The 27,457-nt window shown below is 38.8% G+C and overlaps 1 long non-coding RNA gene across 1 annotated transcript in view; it reads left to right on the top strand.

The window, feature by feature from the left end:
• The window catches only part of LOC129206885 (uncharacterized), a 173,452-nt gene extending 147,807 nt beyond the window's left edge, over positions 1–25,645 (top strand). The window contains exon 3 of the long non-coding RNA XR_008577310.1: positions 25,293–25,645. This is a non-coding gene — a long non-coding RNA (uncharacterized LOC129206885). The remainder of the gene's footprint in view (positions 1–25,292) is intronic.
• The last annotated feature ends 1,812 nt before the right edge of the window (positions 25,646–27,457 follow it).

The raw sequence follows: 27,457 nt of genomic DNA, 5'->3' as shown, positions 1-27,457 counted from the left end.
CTGTCCTTTTTGACTAGTAAGAAACATTACTGTTTCTTATAATAATATTACCGCCAGAGAAATATACAACATGATGGGAAGATAATTTTTTTCTTTTACAAAATCTGCCACTATGAAGACCCTGTCAGTCTTTACTTGACAAGCAAAGCATATTGATTGACTAGCACTTTGCAGAAAATTTAGAAGTCTGTACTCAGAGCAAGATCAGATGACTAATAAAATTCACAAGTCTTTTCAGAAATTATTCACCAAACAAACATGATGACTGCTTGAGAATACAGCTTTCCTTCATGGTAACCATAAAAATTCAACTGCCTCCAAGTTCCTAACAAGTATGATAAGATGCATCAAATTAGGGTTTCTGAATGCAAGCAACTATAATTTGTGATATCATTTACAGGCACAGCTGCTATTGCAGTTAAATTAATGTTTTACTCTGCGTGGCCATTAGAACATGTAAATAGAGCATGATGAACACAGTAATATCTTTCATGTTAAGTGATTATACTTAGGTCTAATTAATGCTCAGATTCAAATTTTACATTACCCTTAAATCTTTTCTTTTTTTTTTTTTTTTAGCTAATTGGATACTAATGTAAAACTAGTTTTATTTATGAGTATTTCAAAAATCTCACAATGCCTGGCTTATGCTTTATGCTGTGTGTCTGAGTGTTTTGATTTCATTGCTGTTGCAAATGCATTTGATGTAGACACTTGATAAAATCTTTGAAAGACATTGCTTACCAAATTTTGTGAAAGATGTCAAAACGAAAAGCTGCTGACTAGTTTGGCAAGCATTCAAATGTTCTAGTAAAATGTCTTCCTTCTGAAAATCATTGGAGAATATGTGCAGACTTCTTGATTCTGTTTGCTTCTTAAGTCCACTGGGAAAGAAAAAGAAAGAAAGAAAGAAAGAAAGAAAGAAAGAAAGAAAGAAAGAAAGAAACAAACAAACAAACAAACAAACAAACAAACTTTGGAAAATTTATATAACAATTTATACATACCTCTGTTTCGTCTTCACTTAAAGAAAAAAGAGTCTTCTGTGGCCTTTTCATTAAAAGTAAATTCAGTATCTCTTAGTTCAGCAATAATTCCTCAGTCATGGACTATGGATCTGATCCTGTGGATTCTTACTGCTCTGCTCAGGCTTTATTCAATAGTGGGTAATAACTAATTTATGTAATTTAGCAAGAATGGATGTTACATTGATGCTTCCAACTGTTCTAGTAATTCCTATAATATCTCTTCTTCATTTTGCTTCTGTCATGCAAGTTCACAATGATTACTCCTTCTTATTTTAAGAAAAAAACCCCAAAACTGGAAGGGTTTTTTAATCTTTAATGTTTAATTGTGAATTATTTTACAACCAAAAGGCAGTGCAGAAAGATGAAAGGGTATTCTGTTTCCCTCTCACCTAACTGTAAAGCATTTAGCTGAGGAGGTTAAGTCCTAGCTGCTAGGTTAACCCTTTGGTACCCAGAGAGCTTGTGGAGAAAAGCCAGTGTGTCCAGAAACTGGTTCAACTAGTAAGTGAGAAGTAGCACCCATTCCTTTACCGACGACATGGAAATCCCAAGCCACTGTGCCACTAAAATTAGCCCTTCAGTTAAGCTGAAGTTATAAATTACATGGGATAGATCTTTCTTGCTGAAACTGAAAGTATACTTCCCACTTTCCAGTGAGGCTGAACCAACCAGTATGAAAACTCAGTTTTCAATGAATATAATTTTAAACATTTAGGTGCAAATTAACCTTCTGATACCTTATGACAGGAGTGTCAGCAGATATCTTTAATTTTCAAAACGTGGAAAAACCCTGACAAGTGAAAGAATCTTCTGTGGATTAATCACTACAGAGATGTCTTAAATCACATATTTATGATTCATAGAATCATAGAATCATTTTAGTTGGAAAAGATATTTAAGAGGGCTCCCCCAGTGTGTGTGTGTGACTTTTATGTGAAGAACATTTTGGGATTATACAAGACTTATTATGGGGAGAAGGACCAAAAGTAGGAGAAATGAGTATGGCAAATAGAGAACAAAGGGAGTAAAACTACTAGGTCATGTTGCTAGACAATGTACTTGTATCACCATTCCTTGTACCTAATTACTGCATTCTGTCCTGTTTAAACTTTGTTTCTGTTTTATTGTGTGAGGGACTGTGTGCACGTGTGTGTAAGTACCTGCAACGTGAGTAGGACACAGAGGCCCATGGGGCTGGGATGTCAGCACCTGGAGAGACCGGAGTATGTGCCTACCACGGGGGTGTGCATATCAGCATGTAACAGCTAGCCAACATCAAGCCAGACTAGATTTCAAGGAGAAGAAAAGGCTTGGGAGCCAAGTTTTGAAAGTTATAAGTCTGAATAGGATCCTGGAGAGACTGGGGGAGTCTGAGGATTGGCTACTGGAGGGACTGGGAGGTTCAAGCCAGCTCCTGGAGAGACCATAGGGTCGAGGAGTTGGCTACTGGTAAGACCACTGCTTGAGACGAGCTGCAAAGAGAGCATCTGTGTGTGTGTCTGTGCACGAGACAGCTGGGAGATCCAGCGGCCAGTGGCCGGATAGACTCTCTACCCAGGCCAGTTACCGGTGCGATCCACCTTGCATATATATTTGGTGTTTCTGAATAGTCTGCTTTCTATGTTGGCTGTGTGGCTGGCAATGTATATGTTACATACTCTGTGGATGTTTGGCTGCCAGGAATGCGCGCTCAGCCTAGCTCCTGGCTGGACCTGGGAACACGGACCAGCCACAGCCCCTCGTCTATTGGGCCGCTGGATTCAGCAGCTTCTAGCAGTGAGAGGTGCTCTGAGACTTGGGAAATGTAGTTGTAGGCTTACTTCGAGTTTTTGGTGAGGTGATGTGCACCTTGTAACCCTTTACTGAACTGAGACAAACTTTTGAAACAATCAAACAGCAAAGTGCTAAATGTCTGCACCACACTGCTGTGACTAAAATCCCTTCCAGTGTTTCTTCTTTCCCTGCACCTGCTAGGCAGCCAGTGGTGTACCTCATCAGAAACAACCGCGAGTCTGCATCTTGTTTCTCATTAGAAAGCCTTTTTGGGGTTTTTTTCCAAACAAAAATAGAAAACAAAAAGGAAATTCTTGCCTGAATTTGTTAATTATTCACAATGATGAAATTTATACACAGACATGGCAGCACTCGGATGTGGAGGCAGAATTAGCACTTGATTTAAAGTAAGTTCTGTTAACACATTTTTGTCACAAAGCACCCTTTACAGTAACCTCACTTAAATAAAAAATGTAACCCCAAAGCCATTCATTACCAATGGTCATTTATGACAAACGTTGGCAATGAATGTTTATGTATATATACACGTGTTTTTATATATATAAGTAATATTACATATGACAAAGATATATAATATATAGAGATGCTTCTAAGTACTAACATTCACACCTATAATACACACATTTATATTGAAAAAATACTATATTATTAGAAAATTCTTAGAAACACTATTTCTATTTATAGCATTTCAATATTTCTTCCCTTTTAAATAATGGAAAATTAAATCAAGGAAAAAGCTAGAAGTTATAACAAAAGGAATCATATTTTAAGTTGAGATGGACACACTATCAGTTAGCCAAGAATTTATTTATTTGAATGGCATTTTCACAAGACCAAAAGGCAAACAGAAGCTGACCTTTAATCTGCCCATTTGAAGAAGAACATCATAGCATGTGACCTAGTCACTGATCCTTGCTACACTTTGGCAGCAGAATTAAATATTGATAGTCTGAGATAAGCCAAAGATCAGTATTAAAAATGGAGATTAAAAATGAATGAAAGCAAAACAAGAAGGAACAATAAGGAAAGACTAAAAATAAGGTAGGATAATTAAATAGAAATACTCCATTAAAAAAGACAGAATTATATGGTACTTGCATAGTATACAGGACTTGCATACTATATGGGATTTGCATACCAAGTGGAGGTTTTTTGTTTCTTTTTCTCTGAAAAAAAGATTATTTCTGGTAACATTTGTGAAAATTATAGGATTTGTTAATTTTTACATAAGACTATTCTGAATCTGGCCACTAGTAGAACGAATGTTTTTTTTCATGAAAAATATTTAAACTACACACAGTAACTTTGTTCTGTTTGGGGGGGAGTGGTCAGAATTGTTTTCAGCAAGGTTTTAAAAGTTTACTCCCTGAAACACATGAAATTATTTTTTAATTCATTTTTATTACACATTGAAATTGTATGTTGTTATCAGGTTTTTTTCATAAAATATTGTAAATAGAATGCCATTCTCATTAAAATTCATTTTAACAGCCTATTTGAATATTCAGAAATAATATGAGACATCAAATCTAAGTGAACTGAACTGAGGATTTCTATTCAGCAAGTTGCTGCTTAGAATGAATTTTTGCAACTCTTCAGTTAAGAACCAGTCACTGAAAGTGATGTCCAGCACTACTGTTCATGCTACCTAAGCTACAATTGAACTTTAGGCCAGATTCAATGATGTGAGTCTCTATATACACACTCTGATATTACGAATGATGTACAAATAAACTTCTCTTGATTTCATTTTCACAGCATTATGCACTGAAGTAACAGTTCACCATGCTAATTAACAGGCTTCACTCAAGCTACTGATTACTATTTATTCCATTAAATATATCTAAAGAATAGACAATGTCTTCCATAATGTGAGACTTTTTGTGGTCCAGTATTTTTTGTTGCTTTTTTTTTTAATTATTGAAGCTTTATTTTTCATACATTGGTATTAATGTTGCTAATTGTTATAGTTCATACTGTTCGGAAGAAAATATTTTAACTGTCCTGAATTTGATTATGAAATATCTCAGGTGACAAAAAGTAAATTTTCACTCATTCTAACCATTTGGTTATAAGGTCATAAATTTTTCCAAAAGCCTACCTGACAGGAAAAAAGACAAAATAAGGAATTGGAACAATAATTTACTGAAATTATCCAAATATAAAATAATACTAACAATTATAAAAAGCATCCCCTTAAAATGGGCTAACAGTTTTAATCTCCTTCATGAGTTCACAGAAAATGGGATTTGGAATGATAGGAATAAGAAATTAAATGGAACTAATGTGACCAGATCTAAAACATCAAGTTACCTACATATGCATGCTCTGAAATTCTCAGATTTAAATATCAGGAATTCAATTGCACCTTTCTCATTTGCTCATGTAGGTATGTTCTCAGACTGCTTTGAATAAACTTAAAAGTAATACATCTGCTTATAGTTGTGTATCAAAATCTATAATTTCATAAAATCATAGAATCATGGAATGGTTAGGGTTGGAAGGGACCTTAAAGATCATCTAATTCCAACCCCCCTGCGATGGGCAGGGACACCCTCCACTAGACCACGCTGCCCAAAGCCCCATCCATCCAGCCTTAAATGCTTCCAGGAATGGGGCATCCAAAACTTCTCTGGCTAACCTTTTCCAGTGTCTCACCACTCTCACAGTACAGGATTTCATCCTAATATCTAATCTAAATCTACCCTCTTTAAGCTTAAAGCCATTACCCCTCATCCTATCACTACATGCCTTTGTAAACAGTCCCTCTCCAGCTTTCCTGTAGGCCCCCTTTATGTACTGGAAGGCTGCCTATAAGGTATCCCCAGCCTCCTCTTCTCCAGGCTGAACAACCCCAACTCACTCAGCCTGTCTTCATAGGAGAGGTGCTCCAGCCCTCTCATCATCTTCATGGTGCTCCTCTGGACTCACTCCAACAGCTCCATGTCCTTCTTATGTTGGGGGCCCAAGAGCTGGACACAGTGCTCAAAGTGGGGTATCATGAGAGCAGAGTAGAGGGGCAGAATCTCTTCCCTTGACCTGCTGGTTATGCTTCTTTTGTCATAGCCCAGGATACAGTTGGCTTTCTGGGCTGCAAGCACACATTGCTGGGTCATGTTGAATTTCCTGTCCACCAACATCCCCAAGTCCTTCTCAGGGCTGCTGTCAATCCATTCTCTGCCCAGCCTGTAGTTTGCTTGGGATTTCCCTGAACCACATGCAGGACCATACACTTGGCCTTGTTGAAATTCATGAGGTTTGCATGGGCCCACCTCTCCAGCCTGCCAAGGTCCCTCTGGATGGCATCCCTTCTCTCCAGCATGTTGACCACATCACACAGCTTAGTGTTGTCAGCAAACGTGCTGAGGGTGCACTCGATCCCACTGTCCATGTGGCCAATAAAGATGTTAAACAGTGCTGGTCCCAGTACCAACCCTTGAGGAACGCCACTCATCGCTGTCTCCACTTGGAGATCAGGTCGTTGACTGCAACTCTTTGAGTGCAATCATCCAACCAATTCTTTATCCACAGAGTGGTCCATCCATCGAATCCATGTCTCTCCAATTTAGAGACAAGGATGTTGTGCGAAACAGTGTCAAATGCTTTGCACAACTGCAGGTAGATGACATCAATTCTCTTCCCTTGTCCACCAACGCTGTAACCCCATCATAGAAGGCCACCAAATTCGTCAGGCATGATTTGCCCTTAGTGAAGCCATGCTGGCGGTCACCAATCACCTTATTTTCCATGTCCCTCAGCGTAGTTTCCAGGAGGATCTGCTCCATGATCTTCCCAGGCACGGAGGTGGGACTGAATGACCTTTATTTCCCTGGGTCTTCCTTTTTACCCTTCTTAAAAATGGGGGTTGTGTTTCCCCTTTTCCAGTCAGTGGGAACTTCACCAGACTGCCACAACTTCTCAATCATGATGGGTAGTGACTTAGCAACTTACCCGCCAGTTCCCTCAAGACCCGCGGATGCATCTCATCAGGTCCCACGGACTTGTGCACCTTCACGTTCCTTAGAATGTCTCGAACCTGATCTTCTCCTACAGTGGGAGGTTCTTCATTCTCCCAGTCCCTGCCTTTGCCTTCTGTGACTTGGGCAGTGTGGCTAGAGCACTTGCTGGTGAAAACTGAGGCAAACAAATACATTCTTCTGAGGCAACAGAAACTTCTATGCAATTCTGTGCTTGAATGAGAGGAATTGAGCGCCCTTCATACCTTTTCAGTCTTTTCTGCTGTAAAAGGCTTATGTCGTGTGTGTAAAATAAAAACCCCCACTAATCTGACAGTGCTTTTAGATTCTGAAGATCTCTGTTACTCCCCTTGTAACCTCTTATTAGGAATTATCCTTGACTATGCAGCTATTGTTTTCTTTTGCATTCTTAATATTGTGCAGATAGTTTATTTTTTCCTTCTTTAAAAGTAGAGAATATTTCTTGACCTCTGTAGATTTTGTTCATCACTTTAAAAGAGGCCTTTCATGCTGTTTTCAAACATGCATTATTGATTCTTTTTTTCTTGATAGTACATGTGTCATGGTTTAACCACAAGAAGCAACTAAGGCTCACACACCCACTCGCTCACTCTCACTCCACCCCGGTGGGATGGGAGAGAGAATCAGAAAGGTAAAAGTGAGAAGAGTCATGAGTTGAGATAAAGACAGTTTAATAGGTAAAGCAAAAGCCACACATGCAAGCAAAGCAGAACAAGGAATTCATTCCCCCCTTCCAATGGGCAGGCAGGTGTTCAGCCATCTCCAGGAAAGCAGGGCTACATCACATGTAACGGTGACTTGGGAAGAAAAACACCATCACTTTGAACATGTCCCCCCTTACCTTCCTCTTCCCCAGCTTTATCTGCTGAGCATGATGTCATATGGTATGGGATACCCCTTGGGTCAGTTGGGATCAGCTGTCCCGGCTGTGTCCCCTCCCAACTCCTCGTGCACCCCCAGCCTCCTCGCTGGTGGGGTGGTGTGAGAAGCAGAAAAGGCCTTGGCTCTGTGGAAGCACTGCTCAGCAGTAACGAAACCATCCCTGGGTTATCAACACTGTTTTCAGCGCAAATCCAAAACATAGGTCTGTACTAGCTACTGTGAAGAAAATTAACTCTATCCCAGCCAAAATCAGCACAACATTTTACTCTCTATGGCTAAGTAAAAGCTGTTTTCTACGTGGCATGACATTGCTGCTTATTTGTTAAAGATGTGCAGAAAAAACACCAAGACATCTCAATGTGTACATTATGTAAATTGCCTTTGAAAGTCTATTTTTGCTGCTGTTTTAACAATTTTCTGTTTCAAAAAAAACCCCCAGTACTATCATGGTTACATATTTATTTTAGAATATCCGGAAATATTTATATCTTAACTGCTGATGGTGGCCAGATAACAGACTATATGATAACAAATCAACATGGCTGAAATAAACCACTATCTGCTCTGCTAAAATTAATTTCATAGCTTTCTGAATATTCATTGCATTTCTTTGGATATTTATGACACAAACATTCGATGAAAAATATGACTTTTACTTATATATTCAGCTTCAAACTTTTAAGTGGCATAGATGAATCTTTTATCTGAAGCTATGCATACTGACCAGATTTCATGGCTTCCCATCTCAATGACTTCAGAGTTCAGGTTTTTGTCCTGCAGTCAAGTGAAGAGCAGAGAATAAAAGTTCAACTTGAGAGTCAGCTGAGCTTTGTGTTTGTATTGGGTTTGCATGGCAAGGTTTTGGTAGGGGGGAGCTACAGGGGTGGCTTCTGTGAGAAGCTGCTAGAAGCTTCCCCTGTGTCTGATAGAGCCAATGCCAGCCGGCTCTAAGACAGACCCACTGCTGGCCAAGGCCAAGCCAATCAGTGACAGTGGTAGCACCTCTGTGATAACATATTTAAGAAGGAAGAAAACAACCTAGAGGGAGTTTTGCAGCCAGAAAAAGGAGTGAGAAGATGTGAGAAACTTTGCGGACACCAAGGTCAGTGCAGAAGGAGGGGGAGGAGGTGCTCCAGGTGCCGGAGCAGAGATCCCCCTGCAGCCCATGGTGAAGGCCATGGTGAAGCAGGCTGTCCCCCTGCAGCCCATGGAGAAAGGATTAGGGGGTGTAGAAATTCCACCTGCAGCCTGTGGAGGACCCCACGCCGGAGCAGGTGGAGGCACCTGAAGGAGGCTGTGGTCCTGTGGGAAGCACACACTGGAGCAAGCTCTTGGCAGGACCTGTGGACCTGTGGAGAGAGAAGTCCACGCCGGAGCAGGTTTGCTGGCAGGACTTGTGACCCCGTGGGGGACCCACGCTGGAGCAGTTTGCTCCTGAAGGTCTGCACCCCATGGAAGGGACTCCATGCTGGAGCAGTTCATGAAGGACTGTAGCCCGTGGGAGAGACTCCATGTTGGAGAAGTTCATGAAGGACTGTCTCCCGTGAGAGGGACTCCATGTTGGAGCAGGGGAATGTTGAGAGGAGTCCTCCCCCTGAGGATGAAGAAGGGGCAGAAACAATGTGTGATGAACTGACCGCAACCCCCATTCCCCGTCCCCCTGTGCCGCTGAGGGGGGAGGAGGTTGAAGCCGGGAGTGAAGTTGAGCCTGGGAAGATGGGAGGGGTGGGGGGAGGTGTTTTAAGAGTTGATTTTATTTCTCATTCCTCTACTCTGTTTTGTTTGATAATAAATTAGATGAATTTCCTCTCTAAGTTCGGTCTGTTTTGCCCGTGATGATAATTAGTGAGTGATCTCTCCCCGTCCTTATCTCGACCCACAAGCGTTTCGTTATACCCTTTCTCCCCTGTCTAGTGAAGGAGGGGAGTGAGAGAGCGGCTCTGGTGGGCACCTGGCCCCCAGCCAGGGTCAACCCACCACAGTGTTCATTATGATGAGGGCTAAGTCATCATTTCTATCACTTTATCTTATTTTATTCCATTACAAATTACTTAATAAATAAATTAATACATATGAAAGTAGAAGAGAAAAAATATTTTTTTCTAAAATATTAAGACAGAGATCTATCTCAGTCTGCTGTATACTTCTTTTCATCTTGAAGCTGCTACCTCTTCAGTTCAAGTACTAATTAGATCCTAAAAAAAAGATTAAATCCATGATTAATTAACACAGAGACTTCCTTTTACTTCTTTTAATGCAGAAACTTCTTTTTCATTTTGCATTTGTCCAGTGGCTGATATAACAGGGAGCTGATTCTTAATGGGTTACTATAATAAAGAGAACAATTCATTAGAGCAATGCTCCAGTTCTTCACTGTTGCAAATTCATCAGTTTCATTAGGATGATACAGATTCAAATGAGATTAACACAATGATGAGTCACATTCATTGATCTTTCCTTTGTCAAAAACAGGAAGCTGACAAAACAGTTGCTTCCTGGGTGTATGAGCAAAATGTGCTCTATTTACTAGCTTTTCCTACCTCTTTTAGACCTCAGTTGATTTCCTGTACAAATTGGCTGTTGACTACAGTTGATAGAAAGCACATTAGCTTAACTTTTATATATATATATATATATATAAAAAAAAAAAATCCTGTCAATTTCAACAGGGTCCATCAGTTACTAGTGTTGAATAATATGATATTTCATACTGCTGCATTTTATTTGGAGTACAATGCTAACATACAATATTTCAGTCAAAGATGCAAGAACCACTGGCAACCATTGCTTATCGCACTGGCAAAGCACAGGCAGAAGTCTTGCAGGCCCCATGAAGCAGGCACCTATTTAATGAAGAGGAAAAAGGCATTGCCCATCAGGTGAGAGGCTGAGACAGCCACCTCCCAGCTCCTGCTCAGGCTCTGCAGGCCAAGTTGTCATTCTTTTGGAGAGGTGGTAACCAGCCTTTATGTGCTGAGCTCCCCTGCAGTTCCAAGCTTCAAAGACAGCAAGAACTCCTGCGTTGAGTCGTTTGCCCCTGTGCAAACCAGTGGTTTCTCCACATCAGGAGCACTCATAAAGGATGTGACATTTATAAGCAATGAAAAAAAAAAACAGTTCTTGCTATAAAAATGTTGAACTATAACAGGATACATGATAGCAACAGCAAGGTTCATCTCAATTGAATACACTCCTGCTATAACTGAGAGAAATAAGTAACTTTAGGGCATAATTGACTGAACCTCTTTCATCTGGGTGAGAACAATCATTTTGTAGAAGGATCTATTTTTCTTTCTGTTACAAGCTGGATGACCAAATCAGATGTAAACACGTACATTTTATCAAATGAATCCCACTACTGGTGTCTCCAGCTGCCTACTTCAAATACTGTGTGACTGAAGACAGCTACTATTACATAATTTTGTAATGACTTAGTCATCTTAAACCATTACTAAGCAAATGACATGTCCATATCATACAAAGTCCCGGCAGAATAGTTACTGTTGGCACGTAATCAGTGGGGGCCCTACTCGGATAATTCAGGTCATAGATAAACCTATTGAAAGCACATTCTGTGAGTCCCTCACAAAGCTGTTTCAGAGTTTTAGAGAATCACCACTGGTACAATCCATGCCATCACTTTTTCTGTAGAGGAAAAGGAGAGTATCAGTCTCTATAATTGTAATTACAACAGTATTCACGAATATTACAAAACCTGGTTGAGTGTTCACCTTTTCTCAGAATGTTTTTATTAGCAATCCTTTATTAGCTGCAGTTAAAAAACACTGATTGAAAACAAATTACAGTTCTGGCTACGTAGTATATGGTATATTTCAACTGAACAAGCTGATTATTTCTGATTACAGGCATAATAGCAAATAATGAAAAAGAATGTATCATGGGATTGCAACAGTATCTATTTTTTTCTAAACAGTTAGGATGACTGTTAAATTTACTTTTTGTCTTCCATATTCTTATTATGGATTCCACAGTAATATTCTATAGTTGAGGTTGAAAACAATTTCTATCCTTTTACTCCAGTAGTCAACATTTACCTTCTACTAAAGAATACCTTTTGGGAACATTTCCAATATAAAACTATACTTTGGTTATACTTCAGAAATTAAGAAAAAATGTAGCATCAAACTTCAACATTTTTTCCTGGATTGATCAGCTTTCAATAACAGACCCTGGTAGATCTGTACTGGAAAATTCTTTAAGTTAACAATTAACCTTACTTAAAAAGGCAGATAACTTATCCAACTCCATGAAAAAATCCCACAACTTATTATTTCATCTTCTTCATGTGACAAAAGCTACATATGTCTTAAATCACCCTTTGTGTGTATATTTATACTGCAGAATGGAGTGTGGCAGAGATATGTAGCCCTCAGGCCATGGTTTCACATTAAAACATATTTGAAATAATGCTAAATATGGCCTCAGGTATGGTTGTGTTTCCCTTTTGCATCCTCCTAGCACAATTTGGCAAGCACAATACCAGGTGATACCACAGACAATTTAAATAAACATTGCTATCAAACTCCTTGTAAGTGAAAACCAAATCTCAGGGCAAGAACAATAACGTTCCTGCTGTCAGACATGGTGAGTTGCTAATCTGGACAGCTTTGAGATGTAATTCTTTGCACCCTGCAATAATGTAGGCTCAAATGCATCATTCAAATGTGTACACCAGTGAATATTTAGCTAATATTTACCATGTGAGTACTAAAAGAGAGAACAGTTGCAGTGCTACCCCCCAAAAAACAGCACTCCAGTGATTACAGCAATGAAACTATTTCCAAAATAAGTATTTTAGGCTTTGTTTCAAGTGATTTATTTTGCAACTGAAAACATTCTACTTTCATGAAAGACTGAAATTTTCCACCAGAAGGAAACGTTTCCTAACATAAAAGTTAATTTAATTGAAAAATCATATGTCTTATTGGAAAAAATCCACATAAATGTCCCTTTACTATTACCACGATAGGGTTGCATTTCTGGAAAATGTCTCTGATTCTGCTGAAAAATCAACGGATCACCTTGTCTACTGATTCTTGTACCAGCTTAGAGAATGGCAATGGACAAGAGTTATAAAAGATTTATCACAAATCTCCCTGCTAGAGACATAGAAACTTTCTTACTCCTGGAAAAAAATCATATCCACAGTGTTTATATCTAAAGGTTTTAAAGCACAGTTGTTCTTCTGTTGCATATTAACAAGCTGATTACAACTGAGCAGTTTTCAAAAGGGCAAGTGGTCACTCTTGTCCCAGCAGACCGTGATTTAGATAACAAGGTTGAAGTGTTACTGATAGCTGCCTCCGTGTAACTTCCTGCAGCAAATTAGATGTGACTGTCAGTGTGGTTTTAAGACAGGTGTGTATCATAGTATATTTGCAGTATGACATATTGAATTAATGGCAGTGATTGCTCTTTAATAAATCAATGAGATTTTCAGATTTTGTATTGTGTGTTGGTGCCCAGGCACTGGCAGTGGGGCTGTGGGGCAGCCTCTGTGAGGAGAGGCCCGGGCTGCCCCGTGCCGGACACAGCTGGTTCCAACCGGCTCCAACCCACCCACCTGCGGGGCACAGCTCAGCCCCTCGGCCACAGTGGTGGCACCTGTGGGAAAATGTATTTGAGAAAGGGCAAAAAAACATCACAGAGAGAGAGAGAGAAGAGGAAGGAACAGAAAGAGTGATAGAAAGCAGGGGAAACATCAAGGTCTGAGGAGGAGGAGGTGGCACTCTGGGTGCCAGAGCAGGTAATCACAGCAGTTCGTGGAGGTCCAAGTGCTGGAGCAGAAGAAACGGCTGTGTACTGACCACATGCACTGAGCGTACACTGCCATCTCCTTCCTGCTGCAGTACCCAGGGGGAGTGGGGGGAGGTAAGTAGAGGAGTCTGGAGTGAAGTAGAAAAGTTGAGATTGGTAAAAGGGGGAGGAGGTCGCTTTAAGGTCTTTGGGGGTTTTGTTGGGTTTTTGTTTTGGGTTTGTTTTTTTTTTCTTACCACCAAAAATCAGTATCTATTGTAATTGACAATACATTAAATTAATTTTCCCCAAGTTGAGTCTGTTTCGTCCATGATGGTAATCAGTAAGCAATCTCCCTATCTTTATCTCAACCCATGAACTTTCTCACTCTTGATCTTCCTATTTTCTCCCTGTGTCTTGCAGGGAATGGGGGAGTGAGGGAGCAGCTGGGTGGGAGTTTGGTTGTTACCTAACCCAATATAGATTTATATATTTTTTTAGTTTCTTGAGAGCTCTTTTGTAGGGATGCTTCACAAGCAGACTACTCCACAGTAAGTCTACTAACTTTTATTGCTTTTAGAGTCCTGGGTTTACTTTTGCTTGTTTATGGGAGCTATGTAAAAGATATTCATAAAGATCTTATGAAGTGTTTGAAGAGTCTTCATATCTTGTCCTCCACTATAGTTTTCATGCCAAGTTTTGCTCTATTGTATACCTTGGCTTTCAAATTTGTTGGATATCTGACATTGTTACTCTACTCTGACTGGATGCAAGTAAAATATGCATATTTTTACATGAAGATGCACAAATATTTATGTGTGCTAGGTTAACATTTTATTTCTTTTAAAATTCAACATGGAAGTTTGAAATGGGAAACATTACCTCTTGAATAACTGTAATTCTGAATCAAATGACTTATGGGCCAGGTGCATAGATTTCACTTTAAATTGCATTTGCCTTAGAATTATAGGAAATAAGTGTATAAAATTTCTGGATTATTTACTGACCTGTAGTCCTAGCTGTCAAAATTTTCTTGGCTTTGATGTTGTAACCCTCTCAAGAGGAATCTTTCAACCTTTTCTTCACAATATTTACTGTTTTCTTTGAAAATGACTTCTTCACATCTGTTGAGTTACTGCTGACGTGAAAAGGACAAGTGGAATCTTTGGTCTTTATGTACAAAATGATACAAGACTGAAAGCTATAGCTATTCTACATACATGATTCATGCAGATAACTCCTATTAAGCAGAATCTGTAACAGTGAGAGTTTCTATTTTCATTAAATGTATAAGACTTTCTTGATAATTACTCTCTTAATAATACTTTTTTTTTTTTTTAATATTGCAGAGTTCATGGGGTGAACATACCCTTCATTTCTTATAAATGGAGAAGAGTGAAATGGACCATTGTGAACATTATGTAGCTGAGCATGACAAAATGTTTTTAATCTCCAGTTCCCAATGTTTTCCCATTCACTTAGTTTCATTTTTCTCATATGTTTGCAACTCCTTAAATGTTTAATTGGCAGAATAAATTTTGGATTCTTGTTGCAGAGATTGAGCAGTTCTGATGCTGTCAAAGCCAGAGAAATTCATTGTCCTTTTAGTCCTACTCTTATCAGTAGCAACAATTTATCCAGATGCTAGTAATCTTAAGTCCTGGAAATGTGTATATGGGATGTATAGATCTAGCTGGAAAAGGTGTTTAAAAGTAATTATTAGAGCATGGTGAGCAGCCACACAAAGAAAAATTGCATATGTACATCTCATTCATTATTTACAAGGCTCATGGTTTTATTGGATGTAGTGAACTGTGATCCTCACTCATTTCGCCCTTTAAAAAAATATATCAGTATATCAATAAATAAATAAATCAACTAATTGAATTACAAATTGTGTAAATTCTCCACTCTCTTGGTCTAATCCAAAGCTAAGACAGCAATCACATCAAGTGGCAATTCTGCGAATCATAATCTTGTTCATCATAGACTAAATAAAAAGTGGTTCCATCTCATGAAATTTTTTCCCATTATGATTCAAGTTATGATTCAATTCCAGTCTTTTGTGGAAAAGTTTCCGTCACCCCCTCAGATAAATGAAAGCATTTAGTTCATAAATTTCAAAGAAACTTAATTGTTTTTATTTTTTCATCTTCACTAAAAATAATGTATATTTTTAAATAGCTATATGATCCAAAACCACTTTACATCACACTTTATCAAACAGATAAGATGTGATGTTTCAGCATGTCAAAACTAATTTAAGAATAAAATTGAGATGGAAAATTCACAAAAATAAATCTTGCCTCACAACCGATTTGGGTTTTGACAAATTGACATTTTCAGAGGAAAAAAAAATCTACTAAAAACTTCCTGACCTTTTTCAATCCCCTCTACTGCACTTACTGCTGTGTGTTTGTGTAGTGTGACTATACGTCTATTCAGAGGAAGATCATTTTCTTGCTCATGCTGGCACATTGACACTAAATTCGTGGGCAGCCAATTCTTCACTTTGTTTACCTTCCCCTTGTATAGACACCCACAGTACTCAGAGTACTTCTGGGTTCCAAGGCAAACTTTTGGTCCCATAAAATTTTTGAGGTGTTTACATATCCTCAGGTTATTTTCATCATTTAAAAAAAAAATAATAATAAAAAAATTATGTCTTTGTTTACCTCTGCTGGTATTCAGGTGGAAGTGAGAATTCATCATTCCACATCAAGGTGTCAGTCAAATACAGAAAGGCCTTGAAGCCATGTTGGCACCCTCAACATTTCACCACTGACTCTGATTTACTTAAGAAGTCGGTCCTGAGTAATCAGTAAATTCACCAAATTGGATGGGTTTTTACAAAAAAAGAGTTTATTTCTCATGGATCAGCATTTTCCAAACAAAGAAGTCCTGGTGAAATATTTCTTATGTTATACAGCCACTAAGATCTAAATGTATGTTCTTTTGGAAGAGAGAAAAGATTAATAGTCTCCATCTATATGACAAACATTTCAGAAAGCTACTTGTGAAAACAAAGAGAGTGGATAAAATTGATTTTTATACTTAAATAAGTTAAAACATAAGAGTAAAACATAATCCTTAACATAAGGATAAAAAAAAATTAGCACTGTCATTTGTAATTAAACATGACATAAATAATATAACAAATCTAAGAGAAATACAATAAACAAAAGAATCCAGTCCTGTAGTGCTATTCCTGCTCTATGCATGCAGCTGAACAGTAAGAAACATGTTTCTTTGTACTTATTTTCTGTTTTATTATTATTTTTTAATTGCAGGGAAAATCTGTTATTACTGCATAGTAGTGAAGAATATATTATTAACATCTCAAAAGTCCTGAAAAATTGGCAAGTGAAATGTAATATATTTTAAAATTACACTACTGTGATTTCAGAGTGATGCATTTGGGTTATATAAAACTGCTTCAGATTTAAATTATTATTAACTGAGAAGGTAATTTACTTGTTTGTAGAAAAGAAACTATTCAATTTTTTCAAAAACCAAACAAGTACTAAATTAGAACACTACAAATAAAACTGTTCATTGATGTTAAATATTAAGTTTAAAGTATTTTCATGTAGGAAATATAAATATTAAGTTTAATGTATGTGATGTCAATGCTGTTAAATATGAAGTTTAAAGTTAGACCCTCGTTCTACAGATACTTTTTTAAAAAGTCAAAATAATTCTATAAAGAAAAATAAGATGCATTGCCTTGCCTCCTGAATAAATATCTAGTCTTACTTGTGGGGTTTTTTGCTAAGTCAGTTACAGATTTTTCACTCCACAGATAAGGGGGGCACTGTTCAAGTTAAGTTTTGGCCATCATGAAAAAATTATTTGGGTTTTATGGGTCATATAGGTATCAACTAATTAATTATTTTCTAGTCAAACCATGCCATTTTCATAATGATAAGACAATATTTTTCTTTATAAATTATTTTTTTAACATAGAAATTATTCTAAAGAAAGAGTAAGCAGTCCAGTATCCAAAGCAGCAAGTTTTGGCTTATGGTTTTTTTGATTTTCAAAAAGGAGGAAAAAATCAAATAAAACCCATTAACTGGACAGTTTTAACCATAATTCACCCTCATTCTCAGATGATTTTTTTGACGGCAGTGCAAAATAAAGCTCATAAAATAGTCAATAGTCCTTAAGAGAATTCTAGACAAATTTTGTCCTAATTCCCCACCATTCTATTTTCGACTGCTTGTCTGCTAGAGGGAAGGAAAACAGCTCAGCAGAAAGGAAGTTCTTTGCAATTTACTGTTTATATGCTACCACAGTTGTAATTTTAGAATTAAAGGCTGTGTGTTTTGTGTACTACTACATCAGTGTCAGGCTCACAATGAAGTTCAGGTTAAACATCCTGCTGAGAAGAAGAAATCACAAAAAATTCACACAATCACATTCTGTAATGTCTTTAGAAACAGCATGTGACTGAAGTGGTTTTGGCTAAAGATAACTCATGTCTGGATTAGGTCATTAGATATTATAATCACTTTGTAGCACTGTTTTTCCTACTAGCTGTGGTATATAGTATCTGTTAGCTGCAAATGTGATGTTTTGTAATTGTACTTCCTCTTTTTACTCTCCTTAACAAAAAGATACTCCAAATGTCTCAATGATGTTATAACTTTCTAATCACTTGTAGCAATCAATAATTGTCTTGGAAGAAAATTCAAACCAAAGCATGCTAAAGGGTGTTTTGAAAGAAATCATTACTACTTATGTGTTCAATACATTAACAAAATATCAATGTATAATTATGTTGCTAATAACATTGAAAATACAGCTGTCTGCTTAAATAGAGAGCCTGCCTCTGGCCACATCCAACCATTCCCCTGCTCTGTAGTAGGTACACAGGAATTTGTCTGTTATTTAACAGAAGTTACTGAAGAATGAGACTCTTCGAATCTGTTTGATGTAAATAATTACTGAAGTTGGCAAAGGGAAAGGATGTTCTTCCTTAGCTGCCAATGGCAGATAACACCCAATGGGATGAGTCTGAACCACGCATATATGAGTACAGAAGTCATTTGTGGGGTCAGAGTGGCTTGAAATCACTTTTCTGTCCTAATCCTGTTACTGCACAAATGTAACTCAGACACGTCTAAGAATCAGTTTCAGTGCCTCTGGCTTCCTGGACTGCAGAACATCCTAAGGTAGAGTTAATGTATCTACAGTCAATGCTGTGCAAAGAGGCCTAAGCAATCACTGAGTGATTCAAGTAGGATATAGCTTCCCTGTAATGGCTGTCTTCTTGGGTCAATTAATGCTGCTAAACATCTTGCTACATGCAGCAACTTTGAAGACATCAACCAGAAGAAATCAACCAGTCAGACTCACCTCAGCGCCCGGTAAGATCGTGAACACATCCTCCTGGACGATATGTCAAAACATACAGAAGAAAGGGAAATTATTAGAGGCAGTCAACATGGCTTCACCAAGGGCAAATCATGCCTGACTAATCTCGTGGCCTTCTATGATGGAGTGACTCCAAGAGAGGACAAGGGAAGAGCTATGGATGTCATCTGCCTGGACTTCTGTAAGTTCATTGATATGGTCCTCCACAATATTCTTGCTACTAAACTCGAGAGATATGGGTTTGATGAATGGACTGTTAGATGGATGAGGAATTGGTTGGATGGCCATGTACAAAGAGCTACAGTCAACGGCTCAATGTCCGAATGGATACCAGTAAGGAGTGGTGTCCCTCAAGGTTCTGTATGAGGACCAATGCTGTTTAATATCTTCAATAATTACATAGACAGTGGGATTGAGTGCACCCTCAGCAAGTCTGTGGATGACACCAAGCTGGGTGGTGCAGTTGATCCACTTGAGGGAAGGGATGCCATGCAGAGGGACCTTGACAGGCCTGAGAAGTAGGCCTATGTGAATCTCATGAAGTTCAACAAGGCCAAGTGCAAGGTCTTGCATGTGGGTCAGGGCAATCTCCAATATCAATACAGAGTGGGGGAGGAATGGATTCAGAGTAGCCCTGCAGAAAAGGACTTGGGGATACTGGTGAATGAAAAATTGGATATGAACACAATAATGTGCACTTGCAGCCTAGAAAGCCAACCATATCCTGGGGTGCATAAAAAGAAGTGTGGCCAGCAGGTTGAGGGAGGTCATTCTCCCCTCTATTCTGTTCTCGGAGACCCCACGTGGATGGAGTACTGCATCCAGCTCTGGGGTCCCTAGTACAAGAAAGACATGGACTTGTCGACACAGGTCCAGAGGAGGGCCACGAAAATGGTCAGAGGGCTGTAACACCTCCCATGAGGAAAGGCTGAGAGACTTGGGGTTGTTCAGCCTGGACAATAGAAGGCTCCAGGGAGACCTTATTGCAGCCTTTCGATTTATAAAGAGGGCTTATAGAAAAGATGGAGAAAGAGACTTTTTACCAATAGTTTTAAACTGAAAGAGGATAGATTTAGATTGGATATAAGGAAGAATTTTTTTATGATGAGGGTGGTGAAACCTGGAACAGGTTGCCCAGAGAAGTTGTGGATGCCCCATCCCTGGAAGTGTTCAAGGCCAGGTTGGATGGGGCTTTGGGCAACCTGGTCTAGTGGAAGGTGTTCCTGCTCATGGCAAGGTGGTTGGACTAGGTGATCTTTAGAGGTCTCTTCAAATTCAAAGTATTCTATGATTCTGTGATCAGTTCAAAACCTTTTTTTTTAGAGATGGTGATCTGAGGAAGCAATGGCAGGAGGTCACAAGTTTTTAATTCCTCCTTTTTCCCTCCAGGAGGTGCTTTTGTAAGGCAGCTTTGCACACTATTAAATGCATCAGAATTATCTCCAGGCTGAGAAATGGCTTGTTGAGTTGTCATTATTATCCAAACAGATACATTTTCAAGATCATCTGCTGAACAGCACAAAAAAGGATTCACATCCGTATACAGTTATATGGATGAAATTCATTCAGCGTGGGTTCAGAGCCTGAGTCAGACCTGCTGTTTTAAAATTTATTTTAATTTAATTCAGTCCTATTAATAGCTTTTTAAATTGCTTTAAAGAAAAGTTTTTTTCTGATCTCCTTAGTTTCAGGCTTATGATCAGGAGATCAGGATTCTTTTACTGAAATGCATTCAGCCAATCATCTGTCCCTGCTTCGAGTCTGTCCATGTCAACCTGATTCTCATTACCAGCTCTGTGTAATTACTGTCTCAAGAGGTTTGTACTGTTACTGTATTGTCTGTCCTTTTGGTCTGGCTGCTGTCTCAAATCAAGCCAAAACATGCTCTAAATCAGATTTACAGAGGAGTTTATCATCATTGGCACGAAGCAAAAGAACAGAAAGACATTGGATCTGATATCAACCATTGCCTTATATAATGCTGTGCATTCAGGTCAGATTTAGCTAAACTACAGCCCAGCTAACCTCTAATCATTCATGCCACCATATTATTAAATTCTTACTGTTATGTCTGCAAAGGCCTGTTGACTTCACATCCCTCAAAAGGGTCATAGCTACATTATTTTTTTCTGGATCACTGAATCATTCATCACTTTCTCTAAAATTTTGAAGTTGGAATAAAAATGTCTCACCATTTTTTACATTACTACTTCAAATCTATTAGATATAAACTTACTTTCTAATCTTTAAAATTAGGATCCTAGAATTCTCATTATCTAACCTGTGAATATAGATGTATATAAAGCCTTGTTAAATATACAAGACAAGCTTTCCTACTTATTTTTATGCATGCAGCAGTATATAAAATGCATATTTAAATAAATCCATCAATGATTTCTTTTTTATTTCCTATTTCCTTCAACATTGTTTGATAATTCTATTGCATGTAAAATGAACATTCAAAAAGACAATAAAAAAAATCATGTCTTTCTTTAGAACACCAGAAGAGAGTTCAGTTCTGGCAAATAGCAAGGGAATTAGGAGGACAACTGTCAGTTTCCTGGAAGCAGATTTTTTAATATGTATAAGCCAAGAATGAACTGACTTGAACCTTTTCACTGTCTTTTATGCCCTTGTATTAATTTCAGAGACTGTAACCTGAGAAATCCTTAAGATGGAGATCAATAAGAAGAAGCACATGCAGCTACAATTTCCTCGGAAGAGGTTTATCTGTTGCCAAAGTGTGGTAATTACACAATGGACAAACCTGGGATGTTCTACAGGAGTCTGTAGTGTAGATAAGGAAGTACCAATGCCTTTGTTCTTTGAACAAAGTACTATGTCATCTGGAGCAATATTTCTGGTCATCATGATCATTCACTCAAGCAGCCGTATGTTCTTTTTGAGTGATATAGGCAATGAAGAGCTTTTTGTGGCATAGAAGTTATCGGTCTTTCCGATCTACAAAAGTGAATGCTGAGAAGACATGAATGCTGAAAAAATAGGCAGGATTTCAGCACATGCCTTAAGAAATAAGCTGAGGATTATGTTTATAATAATGTTGTATTTAAATTTAAATATATATCAGCAAAAAGAGTAGAAGAATATAAAATGATGATGCATAAATTTAAAAAAAGACAGTGAAAAAAGGCTTTCATTTACTAAAGCAGAGAGGATCCATACCAGCATTTCATCAGGAAAAAATTTGTACTTTTAAGATGGAGCACCGGCCATTTATAAAAGAAATTATGTTAGAAGTAAGAAAAAGAAGAGAACTCAGTGATCCAGTTTTACAGTCCATGACACTAAATACTGTTTCAGGGAGGTGTAGGCTGGTGATCATTCCAAGCTATGATGACTTTTGCTAATACTTGTATATTTACACCTCAGTGGAGCAGAGCAGATGAACTTTAAGATGAGAGCAGAGCCTGATCCAAGTTACACAATACCAGACATATGTACCAAAAGGGAAATCAGGTGATACCAGAATAAAGACTATTTTAAAAAATTTCTTTGTCTCTCCACATTCTATATTGCGTATATTTCAATTTATAATTTCTTAGAATAATAATAAAATAAATCATTCCTAGTCTCTGTTGTTCAATATTTTTTTGCTATTGTAAGCAAATTCTTTGCCTTTATTATGTTCAAGTTTTTATCTTTCATATTATTTCTTGCTTTGTTTTGACCTCTCCCTAACTACTGACCATCAGGATTCTGTTTTAAGTCTTATCGGCTACAAAATATCGTGATCTCATCTGTGCTTCGGTTGTCATGACAGTGATGTTATAATGCTGTACTATTTCAATGCTAAATTTTATATCTTGCCACTGATTATCTAGTTCCTGAAAAATGTGGACTTCAGGGACCGCAGTGTTTATTATATTAACAATGCATGGTCCTAGCCTTGTAGGCATAAAGTTAAGTGATGCCAATAATATTATGGTAAATAGCAATCTTGCTCACAGACTCAACCTGTAGCCCTTCCATATACAGTACCATAAGCACTGCTTATCATGTTACTACATTTAAAATCAATTCATTTCAGGAAAAATACTATATCCAAAAATAATCTGCACTCAGCTCAAATGTAGTGAGGTGAGTGTTCAAGTGTGAACAGAAGACAGCAAAAGTATCCAATTTATAAAGCTAACCTTTTATTTAAATAAAGTAAGACACTGGAATAAAATAAGTCCTTAAATTTTTAATTTCTCAGGTTGTTAACATACAAAATCTTCTTGCTGGTAGACAAAGAAAGATAATTCTTCCCCATCCTCAGTGTCCTGAAGACCAAAGTCTTTCTTCCAGCCTTGTTGTCCAGTCCAGTAATTTCAAAGTTTCCAGGGCTGACCAGATTCCTTATAGCCTGCACTGGGTGTCTGTCTTACTTTTCTTTGTATTTTAATTATTTTTTCTACCTACTGCAAGTTTACAGTCTGTCTACTCTGTATTTCAGTGTAGATGTCACAATCAATATCTTGAAATATACTAATGAGTACTTATGGAAAAATGAAGTGATTCAATGCATATCATCTATAACTTCATTTGTTACAGCAGAAGCTCTCTTGAACACCATCTCTGTGATTGAGAACATGAACCTTCATTCCTGTATGAAGAAAAGCAATGAAGTTGTCATGGTTATTATAGCCCAATTTAGGAAGCAGTACCCTTGAAATATTTTGACTTACCGAAGCTTTAATGAGATCAAAACCTGCTGTATGTAGGTTTTGATTATACTAACAGCATTTTTCTTGGATACGCAGACATGCAGAAAAATCACACCAATTGTACTCTGCTTAGAATGAAATCACATTATTTTCTGTGTAAGGCATTTTCCGCAAATTCATCAGTTCAGCAACTTAGCATATGTCTAACAACTATCTTCCTAGATGTAGTTGAGAGCAAACTATGACAATGATTGTTCCAAGAAGAATGATTTCCATTTTCTTTAGACAGATTGATGTTTTTGCAGATGCTGAACACTTGTAGGTGTGTAGGTGTCATAAGTAGGCTTGTCTCACCATTGTTTCAGCAAACCTTTTTTTTTTTTTCTCTCCACAGAAACAAGAACTGCTGCACGTGTTCAAAGTGTCTCTGTAAAGTGGCAGGCTGACTCAATATCGTCCACATCAGGAAATTAGAGTAAATTAGGAGGCTTGTGAGATTAGATAGCTAATTTGAAATACAAAGTCAGATACAAATGCAAAGCCAATTTTATACTCAGACTTTTTAGAGACTGATAATGTAGACACTATTGTGGTCAAGAAGGTAGTCTCATGGGAGGAAGGATATACCCTGTATATTCTGATATACGAAGAACATGTCAGTGACATAACTATTGTTTTATCGATATAGCCTCCTATTGTGTTGCTAGCGCACATTAAGGATTAATAATCAGGTAGTTCACAAAAAAAAAAAAATTTCTATTTACTTTCCTCTTTCCCATAAAATGTTAGTGCGGAGCAATTTTCTGCTACCTTTTCCAAAGATCACATCTGCTTGTCCTATAATACACAATTTAAGAAGCTTGTTTTCAGGAACCATATTTACTTTTTTATCTAGGGTTTCCTAACTTCAAGTTCTCTGCATATACCACTGCAGCTAACTATCTAAAACAGTGACAATGATTTTATAACAATCTAGTGCTAAACTTAAGTAAAGGTTATGAGTTACTTGTTTATTTCCCCCAGCAAGCAGTTGACATTTGAACTGCAAAACCCAAGCCCAACAGATGCTTTTCTGTCAATTCAGTGAAAAGCGTATCTAGCACCAGCTTTATTCACACTTAATTTTCTTGGAAGGAATGTTCCACATAATGTAGCTATGTAGATACAATATTTTCCAAATTCTTTTCACTAAGTACCTTGTTCATCTATGTAGCATCACAGAAAAAGGTACAGTTGTTCCACAAAGCTGTATCTAATGAAATGTTTGCTTAACAACTCTTTTTTTTCCACTGAACATTTTTCATTAGGTGAATCATTGTGGTGGGTTAAGCCTGGCTGGGGGCCAGGTGCCCACCAGAGCCGCTCTGTCACTCCCCTCATTCACTAAACAGGGGAGAAAAGGTATAACGAAATGCTTGTAGGTTGAGATAAGGACAGGGAGAGATCACTCACTAATTATCGTCACGAGCAAAACAGACCAAACTTAGAGAGGGAATTCATCTAATTTATTACTAGGCAAAACAGAGTAGAGGAATGAGAAAATAAAATCAACTCTTAAAACACTTCCCCCCACCCCTCCCATCTTCCCAGGCTCGACTTCACTCCCGGCTTCAACCTTCCCCCCCTCAGCGGCACAGGGGGATGGGGAATGGGGGTTACAGTCAGTTCATCTCACGGTGTTTCTGCCGCTTCTTCATCCTCAGGGGGAGGACTCCTCTCATCGTTCCCCTGCTCCAGCATGGAGTCCCTCTCACGGGGTGCAGACCTTCAGGAGCAAACTGCTCCAGCATGGGTCCCCCATGGGGTCACAAGTCCTGCCAGCAAACCTGCCCTGGCGTGGACTCCCCTCTTCATGGGTCCACCGGTCCGGCCAGGAACTTGCTCCAGCGTGGGCTTCCCATGGGCCGCAGCCTCCTTCAGGTGCCTCCACCTGCTCCGGCGTGGGGTCCTCCACGGGCTGCAGGTGGAATCGCTACACCCCCTCATCCTTCCTCCATGGGCTGCAGGGGGACAGCCTGCTTCACCATGGTCTTCACCACGGGCTGCAGGGGGATCTCTGCTCCGGCGCCTGGAGCACCTCCTGCCCCTCCTTCTGCACTGACCTTGGTGTCTGCAGAGTTTCTTACATCTTCTCACTCCTCTCTCCGGCTGCAAAAGCTCTCTCTCTCTAAGTGTTTTTCTTCTTCTTAAATATGTTATCACAGAGGCGCTGATTGGCTTGGCCTTGGCCAGTGGTGGGTCCGTCTTAGAGCCGGCTGGCATTGGCTCTATCAGACACAGGGGGAGCTTCTAGCAGCTTCTCACAGAAGCCACCCCTGTAGCCCCCCTGCTACCAAAACCCTGCCACGCAAACCCAACACAATCATCTAGCAAATCACTTATGTAGTGAGCTATGTTTAATGTTGTTTTTTCCTGTGCTGGTTCTGGCTGAGAGAGAGTTAATTTTCTTCACAGTAGCTAGTGGTTTGGATCTGTGCTGAAAACAGTGCTGATAACCCAGGGATGGTTTCGTTACTGCTGAGCAGTGCTTACACAGAGCCAAGGCCTTTTCTGCCTCGCACACCACCCCACCAGCGAGGAGGCTGGGGGTGCACAAGGAGTTGGGAGGGGACACAGCCGGGACAGCTGACCCCAACTGACCAAAGGGATATTCCATACCATATGATGTCATGCTCAGCAGATAAACAAGGGGGAAGAGGAAGGAAGGGGGCAGACGTTCAGAATGATGGCGTTTGTCTTCCCAAGTCACCGTTACACGTGATGTAGCCCTGCTTTCCTGGAGATGGCTGAACACCTGCCTGCCCATGGGAAGTGGTGAACGAATTCCTTGTTTTGTTCTGCTTTGCTTGCATGTGTGGCTTTTGCTTTACCTATTAAACTGTCTTTATCTCAACCCGTGAGTTTTCTCACTTTCACTCTTCCGATTCTCTTCCCCATCCCACTGGAGTGGGAGCGAGCAAGCAGCTGCATAACGCTTAGCTGCCGACTGGGACAAAACCACAACGTTCCCCCTTCCTCAAGTCAGGTGAGCGGTGCTGTCCCTTAAACTGGCTGCTGTGGTATAAACAAAGAATATGTGCTGAGGTTTTACTGCAGTTCTGAACACAGACTGAACACAACCAGATACCAGTGGCATGTTCCACCACGTATCTAGAACCAGACTGGCCTTGCAGGGTGCAGCTTGCCTCATTGGCCTTCCCAGAGAAACTGCTGGCTATGGAAGGTCATCCTTGAACAAACAAGGATGCCAGGAAAGGTGAGTTTCACTTGGGTTTATTAAAAAACTTCTAATAATTAGGGATATTAAATAAATAAGAGAACGATTTCAATTCTTGGGAAGGGTATTTCTGTGAAGTGACAAAAGATTCCAGAGAAGTGGGACAGGTATTCTAACTAGTGGAATTCCACACTCTGTGTCTGTGGAAAAGAATCAATAAACATGCCAAAAGATAAGTCACAATGTAAGTTTAGCAAGATTTTTAAATGAATGGTTTTTAGACATCTGCAGGGAAAAGGTCTTAAGCCCTTAAGGAAACCACTGTTAGCACCTTTCTCTGGCCAACTCAGCCTGCACTAAACAGGATTTGTCACAGTAAGGACTTCAGCCATAAAGAGATTGGTTTTAAAAATACAAAACCTGGAATGTTCTTTCTTTTTTTAGAGGGGAGGGGGACTTGAAGAGGAAAAAGTTTTTATACATTTGTTTTTAGGTTAAGACTATTTTATTTTTATTTTTATTTTTAAATTTGACCTTGATATCTGATTCACTCACCCATCTGCTTTACTGTGTCTGAAGTCCAGAAGTGTTTATCCTAGATTGTGACAAACTATATCTCGGAGACATGGAAGTGATTTGAGAGCAAATTTTCCCCTGAAACTTCCTGAAAATAAGAATTAATGTATTATTTAAATGTTGCTTAATAAAAAAGTCCTCTAATGGCTTTTAGAGGGC

The sequence above is a fragment of the Grus americana genome, chromosome 1, assembly GCF_028858705.1.
Source record: "Grus americana isolate bGruAme1 chromosome 1, bGruAme1.mat, whole genome shotgun sequence".
Taxonomy (NCBI): Eukaryota; Metazoa; Chordata; class Aves; order Gruiformes; family Gruidae; genus Grus; species Grus americana.
The sequence above is the reverse complement of the archived record's forward strand: the minus strand, read 5'-3'. Positions and strand labels throughout refer to the sequence as shown.